This window comes from Euprymna scolopes, chromosome 33 (assembly GCF_053919585.1).
Source record: "Euprymna scolopes isolate OS-2025 chromosome 33, ASM5391958v1, whole genome shotgun sequence".
NCBI classification, from domain to species: Eukaryota; Metazoa; Mollusca; class Cephalopoda; order Sepiida; family Sepiolidae; genus Euprymna; species Euprymna scolopes.
This window is the reverse complement of record NC_136514.1, coordinates 76,666,837-76,676,541: the sequence shown is the minus strand read 5'-3', so window position 1 is coordinate 76,676,541 and position 9,705 is coordinate 76,666,837. Positions and strand designations below refer to the sequence as shown.

At 41.2% G+C, this 9,705-nt stretch overlaps 38 non-coding genes across 38 annotated transcripts; all 38 read right to left on the bottom strand.

Moving 5' to 3' along the window:
- Positions 1–2: 2 nt before the first annotated feature.
- On the bottom strand, positions 3–118 carry Trnal-caa (transfer RNA leucine (anticodon CAA)). Its single transcript has 2 exons — positions 81–118; positions 3–48 (listed from the first exon to the last, which is right to left on the bottom strand). It is a non-coding gene; the product is annotated as a tRNA-Leu (tRNA).
- Positions 119–214: 96 nt separating this feature from the next.
- Trnal-caa (transfer RNA leucine (anticodon CAA)) lies at positions 215–330 on the bottom strand. The gene is made up of 2 exons: positions 293–330; positions 215–260 (listed from the first exon to the last, which is right to left on the bottom strand). It is a non-coding gene; the product is annotated as a tRNA-Leu (tRNA).
- A 95-nt stretch (positions 331–425) lies between these two features.
- Positions 426–541, bottom strand: Trnal-caa (transfer RNA leucine (anticodon CAA)). Its single transcript has 2 exons — positions 504–541; positions 426–471 (listed from the first exon to the last, which is right to left on the bottom strand). It is a non-coding gene; the product is annotated as a tRNA-Leu (tRNA).
- Positions 542–637: 96 nt separating this feature from the next.
- Positions 638–753, bottom strand: Trnal-caa (transfer RNA leucine (anticodon CAA)). Its single transcript has 2 exons — positions 716–753; positions 638–683 (listed from the first exon to the last, which is right to left on the bottom strand). It is a non-coding gene; the product is annotated as a tRNA-Leu (tRNA).
- A 96-nt stretch (positions 754–849) lies between these two features.
- Trnal-caa (transfer RNA leucine (anticodon CAA)) lies at positions 850–964 on the bottom strand. Its single transcript has 2 exons — positions 927–964; positions 850–895 (listed from the first exon to the last, which is right to left on the bottom strand). It is a non-coding gene; the product is annotated as a tRNA-Leu (tRNA).
- Positions 965–1,060: 96 nt separating this feature from the next.
- Positions 1,061–1,176, bottom strand: Trnal-caa (transfer RNA leucine (anticodon CAA)). Its single transcript has 2 exons — positions 1,139–1,176; positions 1,061–1,106 (listed from the first exon to the last, which is right to left on the bottom strand). It is a non-coding gene; the product is annotated as a tRNA-Leu (tRNA).
- A 96-nt stretch (positions 1,177–1,272) lies between these two features.
- Positions 1,273–1,388, bottom strand: Trnal-caa (transfer RNA leucine (anticodon CAA)). The gene is made up of 2 exons: positions 1,351–1,388; positions 1,273–1,318 (listed from the first exon to the last, which is right to left on the bottom strand). It is a non-coding gene; the product is annotated as a tRNA-Leu (tRNA).
- A 944-nt stretch (positions 1,389–2,332) lies between these two features.
- On the bottom strand, positions 2,333–2,448 carry Trnal-caa (transfer RNA leucine (anticodon CAA)). The gene is made up of 2 exons: positions 2,411–2,448; positions 2,333–2,378 (listed from the first exon to the last, which is right to left on the bottom strand). It is a non-coding gene; the product is annotated as a tRNA-Leu (tRNA).
- Positions 2,449–2,544: 96 nt separating this feature from the next.
- Positions 2,545–2,660, bottom strand: Trnal-caa (transfer RNA leucine (anticodon CAA)). The gene is made up of 2 exons: positions 2,623–2,660; positions 2,545–2,590 (listed from the first exon to the last, which is right to left on the bottom strand). It is a non-coding gene; the product is annotated as a tRNA-Leu (tRNA).
- A 96-nt stretch (positions 2,661–2,756) lies between these two features.
- On the bottom strand, positions 2,757–2,872 carry Trnal-caa (transfer RNA leucine (anticodon CAA)). Its single transcript has 2 exons — positions 2,835–2,872; positions 2,757–2,802 (listed from the first exon to the last, which is right to left on the bottom strand). It is a non-coding gene; the product is annotated as a tRNA-Leu (tRNA).
- A 96-nt stretch (positions 2,873–2,968) lies between these two features.
- On the bottom strand, positions 2,969–3,084 carry Trnal-caa (transfer RNA leucine (anticodon CAA)). Its single transcript has 2 exons — positions 3,047–3,084; positions 2,969–3,014 (listed from the first exon to the last, which is right to left on the bottom strand). It is a non-coding gene; the product is annotated as a tRNA-Leu (tRNA).
- Positions 3,085–3,179: 95 nt separating this feature from the next.
- Trnal-caa (transfer RNA leucine (anticodon CAA)) lies at positions 3,180–3,295 on the bottom strand. Its single transcript has 2 exons — positions 3,258–3,295; positions 3,180–3,225 (listed from the first exon to the last, which is right to left on the bottom strand). It is a non-coding gene; the product is annotated as a tRNA-Leu (tRNA).
- A 308-nt stretch (positions 3,296–3,603) lies between these two features.
- Trnal-caa (transfer RNA leucine (anticodon CAA)) lies at positions 3,604–3,719 on the bottom strand. Its single transcript has 2 exons — positions 3,682–3,719; positions 3,604–3,649 (listed from the first exon to the last, which is right to left on the bottom strand). It is a non-coding gene; the product is annotated as a tRNA-Leu (tRNA).
- A 96-nt stretch (positions 3,720–3,815) lies between these two features.
- On the bottom strand, positions 3,816–3,931 carry Trnal-caa (transfer RNA leucine (anticodon CAA)). The gene is made up of 2 exons: positions 3,894–3,931; positions 3,816–3,861 (listed from the first exon to the last, which is right to left on the bottom strand). It is a non-coding gene; the product is annotated as a tRNA-Leu (tRNA).
- Positions 3,932–4,026: 95 nt separating this feature from the next.
- Positions 4,027–4,142, bottom strand: Trnal-caa (transfer RNA leucine (anticodon CAA)). Its single transcript has 2 exons — positions 4,105–4,142; positions 4,027–4,072 (listed from the first exon to the last, which is right to left on the bottom strand). It is a non-coding gene; the product is annotated as a tRNA-Leu (tRNA).
- Positions 4,143–4,450: 308 nt separating this feature from the next.
- On the bottom strand, positions 4,451–4,566 carry Trnal-caa (transfer RNA leucine (anticodon CAA)). The gene is made up of 2 exons: positions 4,529–4,566; positions 4,451–4,496 (listed from the first exon to the last, which is right to left on the bottom strand). It is a non-coding gene; the product is annotated as a tRNA-Leu (tRNA).
- Positions 4,567–4,662: 96 nt separating this feature from the next.
- Positions 4,663–4,778, bottom strand: Trnal-caa (transfer RNA leucine (anticodon CAA)). Its single transcript has 2 exons — positions 4,741–4,778; positions 4,663–4,708 (listed from the first exon to the last, which is right to left on the bottom strand). It is a non-coding gene; the product is annotated as a tRNA-Leu (tRNA).
- Positions 4,779–4,874: 96 nt separating this feature from the next.
- On the bottom strand, positions 4,875–4,990 carry Trnal-caa (transfer RNA leucine (anticodon CAA)). Its single transcript has 2 exons — positions 4,953–4,990; positions 4,875–4,920 (listed from the first exon to the last, which is right to left on the bottom strand). It is a non-coding gene; the product is annotated as a tRNA-Leu (tRNA).
- A 96-nt stretch (positions 4,991–5,086) lies between these two features.
- Positions 5,087–5,202, bottom strand: Trnal-caa (transfer RNA leucine (anticodon CAA)). Its single transcript has 2 exons — positions 5,165–5,202; positions 5,087–5,132 (listed from the first exon to the last, which is right to left on the bottom strand). It is a non-coding gene; the product is annotated as a tRNA-Leu (tRNA).
- A 96-nt stretch (positions 5,203–5,298) lies between these two features.
- Positions 5,299–5,414, bottom strand: Trnal-caa (transfer RNA leucine (anticodon CAA)). Its single transcript has 2 exons — positions 5,377–5,414; positions 5,299–5,344 (listed from the first exon to the last, which is right to left on the bottom strand). It is a non-coding gene; the product is annotated as a tRNA-Leu (tRNA).
- A 96-nt stretch (positions 5,415–5,510) lies between these two features.
- Positions 5,511–5,626, bottom strand: Trnal-caa (transfer RNA leucine (anticodon CAA)). The gene is made up of 2 exons: positions 5,589–5,626; positions 5,511–5,556 (listed from the first exon to the last, which is right to left on the bottom strand). It is a non-coding gene; the product is annotated as a tRNA-Leu (tRNA).
- A 308-nt stretch (positions 5,627–5,934) lies between these two features.
- On the bottom strand, positions 5,935–6,050 carry Trnal-caa (transfer RNA leucine (anticodon CAA)). The gene is made up of 2 exons: positions 6,013–6,050; positions 5,935–5,980 (listed from the first exon to the last, which is right to left on the bottom strand). It is a non-coding gene; the product is annotated as a tRNA-Leu (tRNA).
- A 95-nt stretch (positions 6,051–6,145) lies between these two features.
- On the bottom strand, positions 6,146–6,261 carry Trnal-caa (transfer RNA leucine (anticodon CAA)). The gene is made up of 2 exons: positions 6,224–6,261; positions 6,146–6,191 (listed from the first exon to the last, which is right to left on the bottom strand). It is a non-coding gene; the product is annotated as a tRNA-Leu (tRNA).
- Positions 6,262–6,567: 306 nt separating this feature from the next.
- On the bottom strand, positions 6,568–6,683 carry Trnal-caa (transfer RNA leucine (anticodon CAA)). Its single transcript has 2 exons — positions 6,646–6,683; positions 6,568–6,613 (listed from the first exon to the last, which is right to left on the bottom strand). It is a non-coding gene; the product is annotated as a tRNA-Leu (tRNA).
- A 96-nt stretch (positions 6,684–6,779) lies between these two features.
- On the bottom strand, positions 6,780–6,895 carry Trnal-caa (transfer RNA leucine (anticodon CAA)). The gene is made up of 2 exons: positions 6,858–6,895; positions 6,780–6,825 (listed from the first exon to the last, which is right to left on the bottom strand). It is a non-coding gene; the product is annotated as a tRNA-Leu (tRNA).
- Positions 6,896–6,991: 96 nt separating this feature from the next.
- Positions 6,992–7,107, bottom strand: Trnal-caa (transfer RNA leucine (anticodon CAA)). The gene is made up of 2 exons: positions 7,070–7,107; positions 6,992–7,037 (listed from the first exon to the last, which is right to left on the bottom strand). It is a non-coding gene; the product is annotated as a tRNA-Leu (tRNA).
- A 96-nt stretch (positions 7,108–7,203) lies between these two features.
- On the bottom strand, positions 7,204–7,319 carry Trnal-caa (transfer RNA leucine (anticodon CAA)). Its single transcript has 2 exons — positions 7,282–7,319; positions 7,204–7,249 (listed from the first exon to the last, which is right to left on the bottom strand). It is a non-coding gene; the product is annotated as a tRNA-Leu (tRNA).
- A 95-nt stretch (positions 7,320–7,414) lies between these two features.
- On the bottom strand, positions 7,415–7,530 carry Trnal-caa (transfer RNA leucine (anticodon CAA)). Its single transcript has 2 exons — positions 7,493–7,530; positions 7,415–7,460 (listed from the first exon to the last, which is right to left on the bottom strand). It is a non-coding gene; the product is annotated as a tRNA-Leu (tRNA).
- Positions 7,531–7,626: 96 nt separating this feature from the next.
- Trnal-caa (transfer RNA leucine (anticodon CAA)) lies at positions 7,627–7,742 on the bottom strand. The gene is made up of 2 exons: positions 7,705–7,742; positions 7,627–7,672 (listed from the first exon to the last, which is right to left on the bottom strand). It is a non-coding gene; the product is annotated as a tRNA-Leu (tRNA).
- Positions 7,743–7,838: 96 nt separating this feature from the next.
- On the bottom strand, positions 7,839–7,954 carry Trnaf-gaa (transfer RNA phenylalanine (anticodon GAA)). The gene is made up of 2 exons: positions 7,917–7,954; positions 7,839–7,884 (listed from the first exon to the last, which is right to left on the bottom strand). It is a non-coding gene; the product is annotated as a tRNA-Phe (tRNA).
- Positions 7,955–8,049: 95 nt separating this feature from the next.
- On the bottom strand, positions 8,050–8,165 carry Trnal-caa (transfer RNA leucine (anticodon CAA)). Its single transcript has 2 exons — positions 8,128–8,165; positions 8,050–8,095 (listed from the first exon to the last, which is right to left on the bottom strand). It is a non-coding gene; the product is annotated as a tRNA-Leu (tRNA).
- Positions 8,166–8,261: 96 nt separating this feature from the next.
- Positions 8,262–8,377, bottom strand: Trnal-caa (transfer RNA leucine (anticodon CAA)). Its single transcript has 2 exons — positions 8,340–8,377; positions 8,262–8,307 (listed from the first exon to the last, which is right to left on the bottom strand). It is a non-coding gene; the product is annotated as a tRNA-Leu (tRNA).
- Positions 8,378–8,473: 96 nt separating this feature from the next.
- Positions 8,474–8,589, bottom strand: Trnaf-aaa (transfer RNA phenylalanine (anticodon AAA)). The gene is made up of 2 exons: positions 8,552–8,589; positions 8,474–8,519 (listed from the first exon to the last, which is right to left on the bottom strand). It is a non-coding gene; the product is annotated as a tRNA-Phe (tRNA).
- A 96-nt stretch (positions 8,590–8,685) lies between these two features.
- On the bottom strand, positions 8,686–8,801 carry Trnal-caa (transfer RNA leucine (anticodon CAA)). The gene is made up of 2 exons: positions 8,764–8,801; positions 8,686–8,731 (listed from the first exon to the last, which is right to left on the bottom strand). It is a non-coding gene; the product is annotated as a tRNA-Leu (tRNA).
- A 95-nt stretch (positions 8,802–8,896) lies between these two features.
- On the bottom strand, positions 8,897–9,012 carry Trnal-caa (transfer RNA leucine (anticodon CAA)). The gene is made up of 2 exons: positions 8,975–9,012; positions 8,897–8,942 (listed from the first exon to the last, which is right to left on the bottom strand). It is a non-coding gene; the product is annotated as a tRNA-Leu (tRNA).
- Positions 9,013–9,108: 96 nt separating this feature from the next.
- Positions 9,109–9,224, bottom strand: Trnal-caa (transfer RNA leucine (anticodon CAA)). Its single transcript has 2 exons — positions 9,187–9,224; positions 9,109–9,154 (listed from the first exon to the last, which is right to left on the bottom strand). It is a non-coding gene; the product is annotated as a tRNA-Leu (tRNA).
- A 96-nt stretch (positions 9,225–9,320) lies between these two features.
- On the bottom strand, positions 9,321–9,436 carry Trnal-caa (transfer RNA leucine (anticodon CAA)). The gene is made up of 2 exons: positions 9,399–9,436; positions 9,321–9,366 (listed from the first exon to the last, which is right to left on the bottom strand). It is a non-coding gene; the product is annotated as a tRNA-Leu (tRNA).
- A 96-nt stretch (positions 9,437–9,532) lies between these two features.
- Positions 9,533–9,648, bottom strand: Trnal-caa (transfer RNA leucine (anticodon CAA)). The gene is made up of 2 exons: positions 9,611–9,648; positions 9,533–9,578 (listed from the first exon to the last, which is right to left on the bottom strand). It is a non-coding gene; the product is annotated as a tRNA-Leu (tRNA).
- Between the last annotated feature and the right edge of the window lie 57 nt (positions 9,649–9,705).

Below are 9,705 nucleotides of genomic sequence, written 5' to 3'. Positions count from 1 at the left end.
GTTGTCAGGAGTGGGATTCGAACCCACGCCCACATCCGTGGACCAGAACACTCATAGTTCTAGGTAAGGAATCACAGTCCCTTGAGTCTGGCGCCTTAGACCGCTCTGCCATCCTGACATGTGAACGTGCTTTCTCTAGTCTTAAAAATAGATAACATGGTGATGTGAGAAATTTAAACAAAAAATAAAATTATATCAAAATTTGTAAAAATGTTGTCAGGAGTGGGATTCGAACCCACGCCCACATCCGTGGACCAGAACACTCATAGTTCTAGGTAAGGAATCACAGTCCCTTGAGTCTGGCGCCTTAGACCGCTCGGCCATCCTGACATGTTAACGTGTTTTTCCAGTCTTAAAAATAGATAACATGGTGATGTGAGAAATTTAAACAAAAAATAAAATTATATCAAAATTTGTAAAAATGTTGTCAGGAGTGGGATTCGAACCCACGCCCACATCCGTGGACCAGAACACTCATAGTTCTAGGTAAGGAATCACAGTCCCTTGAGTCTGGCGCCTTAGACCGCTCGGCCATCCTGACCTGTGACCGTGTTTCCCCCAGTCTTAAAAATAGATAACATGGTGATGTGAGAAATTTAAACAAAAAATAAGATTATATCAAAATTTGTAAAAATGTTGTCAGGAGTGGGATTCGAACCCACGCCCAAATCCGTGGACCAGAACACTCATAGTTCTAGGTAAGGAATCACAGTCTCTTGAGACTGGCGCCTTAGACCGCTCGGCCATCCTGACATGTGAACGTGTTTTCTCCAGTCTTTAAACTAGATAACATGGTGATGTGAGAAATTTAAACAAAAAATAAAATTATATCAAAATTTGTAAAAATGTTGTCAGGAGTGGGATTCGAACCCACGCCCACATCCGTGGACCAGAACACTCATAGTTCTAGGTAAGGAATCACAGCCCTTGAGTCTGGCGCCTTGGACCGCTCGGCCATCCTGACATGTGAACGTGTTTTCTCCAGTCTTAAAAATAGATAACATGGTGATGTGAGAAATTTAAACAAAAAATAAAATTATATCAAAATTTGTAATAATGTTGTCAGGAGTGGGATTCGAACCCACGCCCACATCCGTGGACCAGAACACTCATAGTTCTAGGTAAGGAATCACAGTCCCTTGAGTCTGGCGCCTTAGACCGCTCGGCCCTCCTGACCTGTGACCGTGTTTCCCCCAGTCTCAAAAATAGATAACATGGTGACGTGAGAAATTTAAACAAAAAATAAAATTATATCAAAATTTGTAAAAATGTTGTCAGGAGTGGGATTCGAACCCACGCCCACATCCGTGGACCAGAACACTCATAGTTCTAGGTAAGGAATCACAGTCCCTTGAGTCTGGCGCCTTAGACCGCTCGGCCATCCTGACCTGTCACCGTGTTTCCCCCAGTCTTAAGAATCAATAACATGGTGATGTGAGAAATTTAAACAAAAAATAAAATTATATCAAAATTTGTAAAAATGTTGTCAGGAGTGGGATTCGAACCCACGCCCACATCCGTGGACCAGAACACTCATAGTTCTAGGTAAGGAATCACAGTCCCTTGAGTCTGGCGCCTTAGACCGCTACGCCATCCTTACCTGTGACCGTGTTTCCCACAGTCTTAAAAATAGATAACATGGTGATGTGAGAAATTTAAACAAAAAATAAAATTATATCAAAATTTGTAAAAATGTTGTCAGGAGTGGGATTCGAACCCACGCCCACGTCCGTGGACCAGAACACTCATAGTTCCAGGTAAGAAATCACAGTCCCTTGAGTCTAGCGGCTAAGACCGCTGGGTCATCCTGACATGTGAACGTGTTTTCTCCAGTCTTAAAACTAGATAACATGGTGATGTGAGAAATTTAAACAAAAAATAAAATTATATCAAAATTTGTAAAAATGTTGTCAGGAGTGGGATTCGAACCCACGCCCACATCCGTGGACCAGAACACTCATAGTTCTAGGTAAGGAATCACAGTCCCTTGAGTCTTGCGCCTAAGACACCTCGGCCATCCTGACCTGTGACCGTGTTTCCCCCAGTCTTAAAAATAGATTACATGGTGATGTGAGAAATTTAAACAAAAAATAAAATTATATCAAAATTTGTAAAAATGTTGTCAGGAGTGGGATTCGAACACACGCCCACATCCGTGGACCAGAACACTAATAGTTCTAGGTAAGGAATCGCAGTCCCTTGAGTCTAGCGGCTAAGACCGCTCGGCCATCCTGACATGTAAACGTGTTTTCTCCAGTCTTAAAACTAGATAACATGGTGATGTGAGAAATTTAAACAAAAAATAAAATTATATCAAAATTTGTAAAAATGTTGTCAGGAGTGGGATTCGAACCCACGCCCACATCCGTGGACCAGAACACTCATAGTTCTAGGTAAGGAATCACAGTCCCTTGAGTCCGGCGCCTTAGACCGCTCGGCCATCCTGACCTCTGACCGTGTTTCCCCCAGTCTTAAAACTAGATAACATGGTGATGTGAAAAATTTAAACAAAAAATAAAATTATATCAAAATTTGTAAAAATGTTGTCAGGAGTGGGATTCGAACCCACGCCCACATCCGTGGACCAGAACACTCATAGTTCTAGGTAAGGAATCACAGTCCCTTGAGTCTGGCGCCTTAGACCGCTCGGCCATCCTGACATGTGAACGTGTTTTCTCCAGTCTTAAAAATAGATAACATGGTGATGTGAGAAATTAAAACAAAAAATAAAATTATATCAAAATTTGTAAAAATGTTGTCAGGAGTGGGATTCGAACCCACGCCCACATCCGTGGACCAGAACACTCATAGTTCTAGGTAAGGAATCACAGTCCCTTGAGTCTGGCGCCTTAGACCGCTCGGCCATCCTGACATGTTAACGTGTTATCTCCAGTCTTAAAAATAGATAACATGGTGATGTGAGAAATTTAAACAAAAAATAAAATTGTATCAACATTTGTAAAAATGTTGTCAGGAGTGGGATTCGAACCCACGCCCACATCCGTGGACCAGTACACTCATAGTTCTAGGTAAGGAATCACAGTCCCTTGAGTCTGGCGCCTTAGACCGCTCGGCCATCCTGACATGTGAACGTGTTTTCTCCAGTCTTAAAAATAGATAACATGGTGATGTGAGAAATTTAAACAAAAAAAAAAATTATATTAAAATTGTAAAAATGTTGTCAGGAGTGGGATTCGAACCCACGCCCACATCCGTGGACCAGAACACTCATAGTTCTAGGTAAGGAATCACAGTCCCTTGAGTCTGGCGCCTTAGACCGCTCGGCCATCCTGACATGTGAACGTGTTTTCTCCAGTCTTAAAAATAGATAACATGGTGATGTGAGAAATTTAAACAAAAAAAAAAATTATATCAAAATTTGTAAAAATGTTGTCAGGAGTGGGATTCGAACCCACGCCCACATCCGTGGACCAGAACTCCTATAGTTCTTGGTAAGGAATCACAGTCCCTTGAGTCTGGCGCCTTAGACCTCTCGGCATTCCTGACATGTGAACGTGCTTTCTTCAGTGTTAAAAATAGATAACATGGTGATGTGAGAAATTTAAACAAAAAATAAAATTATATCAACATTTGTAAAAATGTTGTCAGGAGTGGGATTCGAACCCACGCCCACATCCGTGGACCAGTACACTCATAGTTCTAGGTAAGGAATCACAGTCCCTTGAGTCTGGCGCCTTAGACCGCTCGGCCATCCTGACATGTGAACGTGTTTTCTCCAGTCTTAAAAATAGATACCATGGTGATGTGAGAAATTTAAACAAAAAATAAAATTATATTAAAATTTGTAAAAATTTTGTCAGGAGTGGGATTCGAACCCACGCCCACATCCGTGGACCAGAACACTCATAGTTCTAGGTAAGGAATCAAAGTCCCTTGAGTCTGGCGCCTTAGACCGCTCGGCCATCCTGACATGTGAACGTGCTTTCTCTAGTCTTAAAAATACATAACAAGGTGATGTGAGAAATTTAAACAAAAATAAAATTATATCAAAATGTGTTATAATGTTGTCAGGAGTGGGATTCGAACCCACGCCCACATCCGTGGACCAGAACACTCATAGTTCTAGGTAAGGAATCACAGTCCCTTGAGTCTGGCGCCTTAGACCGCTAAGCCATCCTGACATGTGAACGTGCTTTCTCCAGTCTTAAAAATAGATAACATGGTGATGTGAGAAATTTAAACAAAAAATAAAATTATATCAAAATTTGTAAAAATGCTGTCAGGAGTGGGATTCGAACCCACGCACACATCCGTGGACCAAAACACTCATAGTTCTAGGTAAGGAATCACAGTCCCTGTAGTCTGGCGCATTAAACAGCTCGGCCATCCTGACATGTGAACGTGTTTTCTCCAGTCTTAAAAATAGATAACATGGTGATGTGAGAAATTTAAACAAAAAATAAAATTATATCAAACTTTGTAAAAATGTTGTCAGGAGTGGGATTCGAACCCACGCCCACATCCGTGGACCAGAACTCTCATAGTTCTAGGTAAGGAATCACAGTCCCTTGAGTCTGGCGCCTTAGACCGCTCGGCCATCCTGACATGTGGACGTGTTTTCTCCAGTCTTAAAAATAGATAACATGGTGATGTGAGAAATTTAAACAAAAAATAAAATTATATCAAAATTTGTAAAAATGTTGTCAGGAGTGGGATTCGAACCCACGCCCACATCCGTGGACCAGAACTCTCATAGTTCTAGGTAAGGAATCACAGTCCCTTGAGTCTGGCGCCTTAGACCACTCGGCCATCCTGACATGTGAACGTGCTTTATCCAGTCTTAAAAATAGATAACATGGTGATGTGAGAAATTTAAACAAAAAATAAAATTATATCAAAATTTGTCAAAATGTTGTCAGGAGTGGGATTCGAACCCACGCCCACATCCGTGGACCAGAACACTAATAGTTTTAGATAAGGAATCACAGTCCCTTGAGTCTGGCGCCTTAGACCGCTCGGCCATCCTGACATGTTAACGTGTTTTCTCCAGTCTTAAAAATAGATAACATGGTGATGTGAGAAATTAAAACAAAAAATAAAATTATATCAAAATTTGTAAAAATGTTGTCAGGAGTGGGATTCGAACCCACGCCCACATCCGTGGACCAGAACACTCATAGTTCTAGGTAAGGAATCACAGTCCCTTGAGTCTGGCGCCTTAGACCGCTCGGCCATCCTGACATGTTAACGTGTTATCTCCAGTCTTAAAAATAGATAACATGGTGATGTGAGAAATTTAAACAAAAAATAAAATTGTATCAACATTTGTAAAAATGTTGTCAGGAGTGGGATTCGAACCCACGCCCACATCCGTGGACCAGTACACTCATAGTTCTAGGTAAGGAATCACAGTCCCTTGAGTCTGGCGCCTTAGACCGCTCGGCCATCCTGACATGTGAACGTGTTTTCTCCAGTCTTAAAAATAGATAACATGGTGATGTGAGAAATTTAAACAAAAAAAAAAATTATATCAAAATTTGTAAAAATGTTGTCAGGAGTGGGGTTCGAACCCACGCCCACATCCGTGGACCAGAACTCCTATAGTTCTTGGTAAGGAATCACAGTCCCTTGAGTCTGGCGCCTTAGACCTCTCGGCCATCCTGACATGTGAACGTGCTTTCTTCAGTGTTAAAAATAGATAACATGGTGATGTGAGAAATTTAAACAAAAAATAAAATTATATCAACATTTGTAAAAATGTTGTCAGGAGTAGGATTCGAACCCACGCCCACATCCGTGGACCAGTACACTCATAGTTCTAGGTAAGGAATCACAGTCCCTTGAGTCTGGCGCCTTAGACCGCTCGGCCATCCTGACATGTGAACGTGTTTTCTCCAGTCTTAAAAATAGATACCATGGTGATGTGAGAAATTTAAACAAAAAATAAAATTATATTAAAATTTGTAAAAATGTTGTCAGGAGTGGGATTCGAACCCACGCCCACATCCGTGGACCAGAACACTCATAGTTCTAGGTAAGGAATCAAAGTCCCTTGAGTCCGGCGCCTTAGACCGCTCGGCCATCCTGACATATGAACGTGCTTTCTCTAGTCTTAAAAATACATAACAAGGTGATGTGAGAAATTTAAACAAAAATAAAATTATATCAAAATGTGTTATAATGTTGTCAGGAGTGGGATTCGAACCCACGCCCACATCCGTGGACCAGAACACTCATAGTTCTAGGTAAGGAATCACAGTCCCTTGAGTCTGGCGCCTTAGACCGCTAAGCCATCCTGACATGTGAACGTGCTTTCTCCAGTCTTAAAAATAGATAACATGGTGATGTGAGAAATTTAAAAAAAATAAAATTATATCAAAATTTGTAAAAATGCTGTCAGGAGTGGGATTCGAACCCACGCACACATCCGTGGACCAAAACACTCATAGTTCTAGGTAAGGAATCACAGTCCCTGTAGTCTGGCGCATTAAACAGCTCGGCCATCCTGACATGTGAACGTGTTTTCTCCAGTCTTAAAAATAGATAACATGGTGATGTGAGAAATTTAAACAAAAAATAAAATTATATCAAACTTTTTAAAAATGATGTCAGGAGTGGGATTCGAACCCACGCCCACATCCGTGGACCAGAACTCTCATAGTTCTAGGTAAGGAATCACAGTCCCTTGAGTCTGGCGCCTTAGACCGCTCGGCCATCCTGACATGTGGACGTGTTTTCTCCAGTCTTAAAAATAGATAACATGGTGATGTGAGAAATTTAAACAAAAAATAAAATTATATCCAAATTTGTAAAGATGTTGTCAGGAGTGGGATTCGAACCCACGCCCACATCCGTGGACCAGAACTCTCATAGTTCTAGGTAAGGAATCACAGTCCCTTGAGTCTGGCGCCTTAGACCACTCGGCCATCCTGACATGTGAACGTGCTTTATCCAGTCTTAAAAATAGATAACATGGTGATGTGAGAAATTTAAACAAAAAATAAAATTATATCAAAATTTGTTAAAATGTTGTCAGGAGTGGGATTCGAACCCACGCCCACATCCGTGGACCAGAACACTCATACTTCTAGGTAAGGAATCACAGTCCCTTGAGTCTGGCGCCTTAGACCGCTCGGCCATCCTGACATGTGAACGTGTTTTCTCCAGTCTTAAAACTAGATAACATGGTGATGTGAGAAATTTAAACAAAAAATAAAATTATATTAAAATTTATAAAATTGTTGTCAGGAGTGGGATTCGAACCCACGCCCACATCCGTGGACCAGAACACTCATAGTTCTAGGTAAGGAATCACAGTCCCTTGAGTCCGGCGCCTTAGACCGCTCGGCCATCCTGACATGTAAACGTGCTTTCTCCAGTCTTAAAAATAGACAACATGGTGATGTGAGAAATTCAAACAAAAATAAAATTATATCAAAATTTGTTATAATGTTGTCAGGAGTGGGATTCGAACCCACGCCCACATCTGTGGACCAGAACTCTCATAGTTCTAGGTAAGGAATTACAGTCCCTTGAGTCTGGCGCCTTAGACCGCTCGGCCATCCTGACATGTGAACGTGTTTTCTCCAGTCTTAAAAATAGATAACATGGTGATGTGAGAAATTTTAACAAAAAATAAAATTATATCAAAATTTGTAAAAATGTTGTCAGGAGTGGGATTCGAACCCACGCCCACATCCGTGGACCAGAACACTCATAGTTCTAGGTAAGGAATCACAGTCCCTTGAGTCTGGCGCCTTAGACCGCTCGGCCATCCTGACATGTGAACGTGTTTTCTCCAGTCTTAAAAATAGATAACATGGTGATGTGAGAAATTTAAACAAAAAATAAAATTATATTAAAATTTGTAAAAATGTTGTCAGGAGTGGGATTCGAACCCACGCCCACATCCGTGGACCAGAACACTCATAGTTCTAGGTAAGGAATCACAGTCCCTTCAGTCTGGCGCCTTAGACCGCTCGGCCATCCTGACATGTGAACGTGCTTTCTCCAGTATTAAAAATACATAACATGGTGATGTGAGAAATTTAAACAAAAATAAAATTATATCAAAATTTGTAAAAATGTTGTCAGGAGTGGGATTCGAACCCACGCCCACATCCGTGGACCAGAACACTCATAGTTCTAGGTAAGGAATCACAGTCCCTTGAGTCTGGCGCCTTAGACCGCTCGGCAATCCTGACATGTTAACGTGCTTTCTCCAGTCTTAAAAATAGATAACATGGTGATGTGCGAAATTTAAACAAAAAATAAAATTATATCAAAATTTGTAAAAATGTTGTCAGGAGTGGGATTCGAACCCACGCCCACATCCGTGGACCAGAACTCTCAGAGTTCTAGGTAAGGAATCACAGTCCCTTGAGTCTGGCGCCTTAGACCGCTCGGCCATCCTGACATGTGAACGTGCTTTCTTCAGTCTTAAAACTAGATAACATGGTGATGTGAGAAATTTAAACAAAAAATAAAATTATATCAACATTTGTAAAAATGTTGTCAGGAGTGGGATTCGAACCCACGCCCACATCCGTGGACCAGTACACTCATAGTTCTAGGTAAGGAATCACAGTCCCTTTAGTCTGGCGCCTTGGACCGCTCGGCCATCCTGACATGTGAACGTGTTTTCTCCAGTCTTAAAAATAGATAACATGGTGATGTGAGAAATTTAAACAAAAAATAAAATTATATCAAAATTTGTAAAAATGTTGTCAGGAGTGGGATTCGAACCCACGCCCACATCCGTGGACCAGAACACTCATAGTTCTAGGTAAGGAATCACAGTCCCTTGAGTCTGGCGCCTTAGACCGCTCGGCCATCCTGACATGTGAACGTGCTTTCTCTAGTCTTAAAAATACATAACATGGTGATGTGAGAAATTTAAACAAAAAAAAAATTATATCAAAATTTGTTATATTGTTGTCAGGAGTGGGATTCAAACCCACGCCCACATCCGTGGACCAGAACACTCATAGTTCTAGGTAAGGAATCACAGTCCCTTGAGTCTGGCGCCTTAGACCGCTAAGCCATCCTGACATGTAAACGTGCTTTCTCCAGTCTTAAAAATAGATAACATGGTGATGTGAGAAATTTTAACAAAAAATAAAATTATATCAAAATTTGTAAAAATGTTGTCAGGAGTAAGATTCGAACCCACGCCCACATCCGTGGACCAGAACTCTCATAATTCTAGGTAAGGAATCACAGTCCCTTGAGTCTGGCGCCTTAGACCACTCGGCCATCCTGACATGTGAACGTGCTTTATCCAGTCTTAAAAATAGATAACATGGTGATGTGAGAAATTTAAACAAAAAATAAAATTATATCAAAATTTGTTAAAATGTTGTCAGGAGTGGGATTCGAACCCACGCCCACATCCGGTGACCAGAACACTCATAGTTCTAGGTAAGGAATCACAGTCCCTTGAGTCTGGCGCTTTAGACCGCTCGGCCATCCTGACATGTGAACGTGTTTTCTCCAGTCTTAAAAATAGATAACATGGTGATGTGAGAAATTTAAACAAAAAATAAAATTATATTAAAATTTATAAAAATGTTGTCAGGAGTGGGATTCGAACCCACGCCCACATCCGTGAACCAGAACACTCATAGTTCTAGGTAAAGAATCACAGTCCCTTGAGTCTGGCGCCTTAGACCGCTCGGCCATCCTGACATGTGAACGTGCTTTCTCCAGTCTTAAAAATAGACAACATGGTGATGTGAGAAATTC